This window comes from Poecilia latipinna, unplaced genomic scaffold (assembly GCF_001443285.1).
Source record: "Poecilia latipinna isolate Pla-1442-1.1 unplaced genomic scaffold, P_latipinna-1.0 Scaffold4, whole genome shotgun sequence".
In the NCBI taxonomy this organism is placed as follows: domain Eukaryota; kingdom Metazoa; phylum Chordata; class Actinopteri; order Cyprinodontiformes; family Poeciliidae; genus Poecilia; species Poecilia latipinna.
This window is the reverse complement of record NW_015112620.1, coordinates 732,054-738,589: the sequence shown is the minus strand read 5'-3', so window position 1 is coordinate 738,589 and position 6,536 is coordinate 732,054.

The window sequence follows — 6,536 nt, the reverse complement described above, 5'->3', positions numbered from 1 at the left end:
TCCCCCCCCATTCTTTTTTTATAATATATATATATATATATATATATATATATATATATATATATATATATATATATATATATATATATAGTCTTTAGCATCATGTATTAGCACAATTAGCATGGTTAACATTGCTTTTAATATTGGTTAAAAGCAGAAGTCAAATTGCTCTAAAGAGAGCACTATTCAAAATCACAGTCAAGGCTAAGAAATTAATATGCACTACACATCCAAGAGTAAAATGATGTTTTATTGAGATGCTGGGTTTCAGATGAATATCCTGCAGAGGGCGCTGTTTCTTTACAGTTTTGATGTTATAAAGACCTTGCAGAACAACTTAATTACTGCCATTTGTCAAGCTGGTGTCCTTGATAGCGAATGACAGATCCGGTGGAACATTGTGACCATGACATGCATGAAGCCAAACAATCCTGTAAGTGTCATCCAATTACAACATAATGTGATTACCTGGCTTTCGTTTTATTATGTGATAATAAGAGATTATAGTGTCTTACATCACAGTCTTTATACCTCTCCCAGAATACATGAGCCATGAGTGATGTAGTAAAAGGATGTAGAAGTAAGAAGCATGTAACTTTTTCATGTTGCACAGTAACCGGGCAGAGAACAGGCTCTCTTCCAACAGAAAAAAAGGCAGGTCCATGTTTTTATCATTTATCACATTTCCTGAGCCTCGCCGCTGCGCAAACCTGCCAGTCACTTCCTGAAAGGTGAAAATATTCACAGAAGACGTTGAGTATGCTCTGCACACCTGAGTCATACGCTTCCTGTATGGTCATTAACACATGTGGTGTTGAGATATTCAGCTATGATGTGATTAGGCTCATCTATCAGAGAGTTATAGCAGTGATAGAAAGGCAACAGGAATGTGAGTTTGATAAGTTTGTAGCAATGCACCACTAGCCTTATTGCTAGCCTGCAGCATTCTGTGAGTTAAGGACATACAATATTTTATAAATCACCCTCTAATCAATTGACATATATTTGTTTCAGTTTATTTATACTGCCTCAATTCACAGCAAATATTGTTTCAAGGTCATTTGGAAAAAAAAAGGTCAATTCAAACTTCTCAAACACGTAGATTTAATGTCAGCTACATGCATTTCAATTTAAAACTAGCTATGAAATAATGAAGTCAAGTTACGTTTATTATTTACTGACTTGCAGAAATCTAAAAATATTTAGTAAAAACATAACTTGAAGCTAATTAGACCATCTGATTTAGTATTTAAAAATTAGATCATTAAAGACAAAAAATGTCATGTGCAAATTCTGGTATGAATGAGACAATGAAGTAACATAATTACCAAATAAATGTAGGAAGAAGAAAGACTCTCCTAAATAAAATATCTTTAACATAAAACTTAGGAAACCAATACTCAGCCTTTGTAATGTTTATATGTTAGAACAGGTTCAGGTAATTTCAGTGACAATATTTATTGTTTACTATATTGTCACTTGACCTCCAAATGGCACAACAGGCTCAGCAGACAGAAAATAACAGAGTTTGTGAACAAACAAGAAGTCTTGCTTTAATATAAAATGTCAGTATGTGTCTCTGTTGCGTATTTATGGATAAAACTATTTTGTTCTTCATTCAGTGAAGTTACTTGCAGTGGCTCGTGTAGCAAAAAACAATTGTCCAATAAAAAGCTTTGTTCATACAAAAATATAGACTCAATAAACTTTTAAATACCTTAAAGATTGGGATTTTCAAAGCGAATATTTAGTGTGTCAAATCACTTGAACACATATTGCATTATTATACTTACTTGCACGACTTTGTTATTAAAAATAATAGCACAAGAAAGAGCAGTTTAGAATTGTATGGGCTGTTGTCATTTGTTTCCAGTTTAATATGTTTCACCTGGCTTTATGAAATATGTTTCACTTGGGATATTTTAGTGCGGCTTTAATATGCGCCCAAGTAATTCATCATAGCACCCGGAGCTAAAAGTAGACTTGCATGCAGCCATCTTTAAATGCATATTTACTGTGTAATAGCTGAGTTACTGTACTGTGCAGAGCTTTTAAGCCATACCTGAAAAAAAAAAAAATAGAATCAATAGTTCTCCCGGTTTTATGAAGGTGTTCAGGGTTTTTCTTTTGATTGATTTTTATACCTATTTTCTCTCCCAGCTTCGTATCTGACATGACTATCCATTGTACACAGAAAATGGAAGGATACCAAAAACTATTTGTTGCACATAATAGCTATGTGAAAACATGGCTTTCACAAAGCTATGAGGCATCACATAGCTGTGAGGCATCTTTCAGGTTGTGTTTTAGCCTGTTATGCTAAAACACAATGTTTAACTTATTATCCAGCGTGAGCTAAGTGCTCAGCTAATAGTTGTTTGAAAATCATTTTGTTACCTCTTTAAACCCTGAATGAAACAAAAATTACGTAATTTAAAAGCAACTCAGTAATAAACTGAAAACGATTTAAAAGCAGCTAAAGTTCAAAGAAAGCATTTGAAATGATTTGAACGACCCAAAAGAGATAATGTATTGAAAAATAGCACAAATAACGTTGTCCCCCTAGAAACAAAGAGTACAAGTAAAAGAGAGATGACTCATTAGAGTCTGTACTGTTTGCAGTGTCAGGGTTCAGGATAACAATAAAACAGAAAGTTTGTTTTGGTTCTCTCAGCACCTCCCTCCTTCATTACTGCTGGGTGGTGAGTTCTCGTGAGATCCACACTGAAAGTCAACAACAAAAATGCAAGTTGAAGTGAATTGTCTGGTTAATCTCTTTGTTATGGTAAACCTGCTTAAATAGAAAGTTGGGCCCTCCTGTCCTTCAGTCTTTGTTAGGTGTTAGTCATATAATTGCATGCGTTCAGATGAATGTGTGTGTAAACATTTCGTAGACTGGGTTTGTTCCGTAGTGAAGTTGCTTAGTGTTTGTGATCCTTTCTGTCTGGGTGGTGTAAACTTTAACTGTGTTATCAGAGTGTAATTGCGGTGGGGAGTGTCACGAGGACGGGCGTGATGCTCCAAAGAATCACTCCTCTGACACTTAGGCTTCATTTCACAGATGTTCAACACCGAGTTTGAATTTTTCAAAACCGAAACTGGATTGGGCTTTTTCTTCTGTTATTTTTTGCTTTCTTCCTCCATATGCCGTGTGCTTTAACATGACAGGACTAATGCCTGTTTAAATTATTCTAATCAAACCCTTGCATTATACCACCCGTCTCTATCAATAAAACTGTGAGGTCATAAATTACTGAGATGGCTGTGTTTAATCTTGGTAGATTGTGGTTAATTTGTCGCATTTAATGTTATAATAATGGACTGGTTTCTGTAGTTATGATGTGTTTTCCATAATAATAGGAATAATGACACACTATGAATATAATTTTTTTACAAAGTAAAATTGTGCTTCTTTAACTGTAAAAAAAAAATCAATTTTACATTTTGTTTTCTTTTAAAGGTTGACTTAGATTTTGTGGCTCTAAACTAATTTTATTTAGTGACAATAAGGACAAAAATGGCTCTTTGAATTGTGAAAATTTCAGACCCTCAGGTTTACATCCATGTCCTGGAACAGGACTGTCAAACTAAAATATAGTGGGTCTCCGGTAGTCATGGGGGATAGGGACCACAGCCACCTGCAGATGGCAAAAATCTGTGAATATTTGACACTTTGTCTAAGAACTTTTATTTATGAAACGTTTAATATAAATGCATGCCACAAAAAAAAAAAATGAAAACCACAAAAATAAAATCTGTTCTGCTTCAATAGTATGACTGAGGACAGAGAAAAAGAGCATTTTTATACAGAACAGGTTTGATAATCTTTTGTTATTGTCGCTATAAAACTCTTTAACGTCACTAAAAATATTAAATCTTAAAAAAAAATAAAAAATTTTAGCACATGATATTCTGTCACACTGCTAGATCCTGCAGTATGACTCATTAACAGGCTCTATTCTATCTTACAAGTGTTAACAGTGAATTGTATTGGTCCACTCCCCCACTCCACACAATGACAGAAATCAGGTGTGTTGAAATTCATTTTTAGTGACTCAGCTTCAGCTATTTAATCCAACCTTTCACAAACTTCAAAGCAAAGAGCCACACCCACACACTAAGCATTGCTAGACATACAGAGCAACTTCCACTTGAAGGGAAATCAAACGAAGGATCTCTTTCATTGTGTTGTGAAAGCACACACACACACACACACGCATACGCACACGCGATACAAAGTGACTGAAAACTGAAGCCATCTGTGCATGAAATTCAGGGTATTATCACTGTAGCTGCATTTACTGTGAAACTGACTCATTGGCACTCATAATAATGGATAACATTTGATCAGTCTTATGTTTTTTGCATTTTGTTGTGGTTTATATTTTTTTTGTGACGCTAGTGTTCAACATGAGTTTTTATTGTTTGTAATGTATCCATTTGTGGCATCAGCTTTGTTTAACGCTCAATATAAGTATACATCCATCTATCATCTACTGTATTTAATATTTTGATCATATGGTCCGGACATGATGTCACCTCTTTCTCTTTATATTCGGTTGGAGTTTGGGTTGTTTTGCACCCAAATTTTTTTGGACAATTTGTACCCATAACTACTTGGACAAACTGATGGTGTGAAAGTAATTTTATGAAATCTCTTCATGTCTGCTGAAGGTAAATGTGGTAATGTGAATATTTGTCACTAGGAGGCCACCTGGGGTTGTTTTGGTTTGATCACATCAGATGTCATATATCTTCTGTTATATCTTATGTGACACAGACTTACAGCTTGTAGAAAAAAAAGCATAATATAAAAATATAAAATATATATATATGTATACACATTTAAACTACATTACAATCAATATTTTAACATTTTTATCATTATCTGTCCAGGAAATTCATCAAACCTCGTCTGAAACTCAGAGGATGTCAGACCTTTTCAGTGACGCCTCCCAAATGTTGGACGAAGCGTCCTGTAAATTAAGTCAGGCATCTTCATGTTGTGGTTTAAATACTTCTAGCTTGAAGTCTGTCTGCAAACATAAAGTTTAATATTTTCAATAAACTGTAGTTAGAAAATGCTTAGCTACAAATAAAATCAAACTAACATACATTTTCGTAAGGATATGGGTAATAAATGGTTTGTTACAACACTGAGTACAAAACTGAAGTAGGAGAGGGCAAAATGGGATCACAAATTGGCTTTGGAGGAACTGAGCCAGACCTATCAGCAGGACATGTAGAATTAAGAATAGATAAATTGAACTTTTCAATAAACAAATTTAAAGTGATTGTTTTACAGCGGAGGGTTCTGGAACCAAGGCAATTTCAATTTCCACCCCATTATTTGTGCTATCAGGAATTGTCTTGTTGGAAACAAACAGCTTGTCCCCTGTGAATAAAGAATTAACCTTGGATATTAACATGTAAGTTTTTCCTGCCCTTCATAAAATTACTGGTATGTGCACAATAAACTACAAATTGTGGTGCAGTCTTTATAAAATTCTCACCCCCTCTTGGCAAACATGTATTGTTGCACCAGAGGCTCGGAGTTGACACTCTCACGATGTTGCTCCAACGACTTCATGCCAGCAGGAGTTTGGAAGGCAGTGATAGTGGTGATAATGAAATATCATGGAAATGAGTCTGGAGCTGAGCAGAAGATAGGTGCATGCATTTATTTTGAGGCTGGAGAGCCGCCAGATTAGATACCAAACGCAGAGATAAGATGGCTGGGTTGCAAATTCAGAAGAAAATTATCTTTGATGTTGAACTGGCATTGTTCTGATGTAACCTAACAATAAACATGTTGAGCTTTGAACATTGATGAGTCCCTCTCCGAGGTATTTTTACTGCTTGCTGTTTGAGTGTATTCATCATAGCTGTGCAAGAGCCTCAGATAGAATACACTTTATAAGAGGTTTGTTTCCCTAGTTGCTTTGGTTCCGCCATAAAACTTTACAGGAAATATCGCTGGGCTGTGTCCAGTCCGAATGAGGGCATGAATTATTCACGGGACACTGGGAGGTCACAAAAGCATGCCCTCATCTCGTCTCAATGCAAACGTAAACAAAGAAAGGCCCAGCAGGGTTTCCACCAAAACTGTATCCACGGTGACACGTCTTTGACCACAAACAGTGAAACCGAGCATAAAGCACGCAGCTCTGCAGAGGGTGTTTCTCATTTGTGCTGCGTACAAAGATTTCCTTACCTCAGTGGTAACTCTGTTGACAAAGGACATATCCGAAGAGAGCCGGGCTGATACAGTGTCACTCTTCGCTTTAGCTTCATTCCGAACGAAACATTACGCATATATGCTGACAGCTGTGCACGTTTTACAAGCAAAATGTGATCCGTTTCATAACAAGTCTGGTGCCATTTCAGCTTTACTATTGTAGCATGTAAAAAAAAAAAAGAAAAAAAGACTTTTATCTCAAAACAACAAGGTTTGGTTTGTTTCAGTACTACTGTATTATCCAACACGTTAAATATGATGTGTCATAAATAATTGCGGCTGTCGAGCCTCTTCCCAC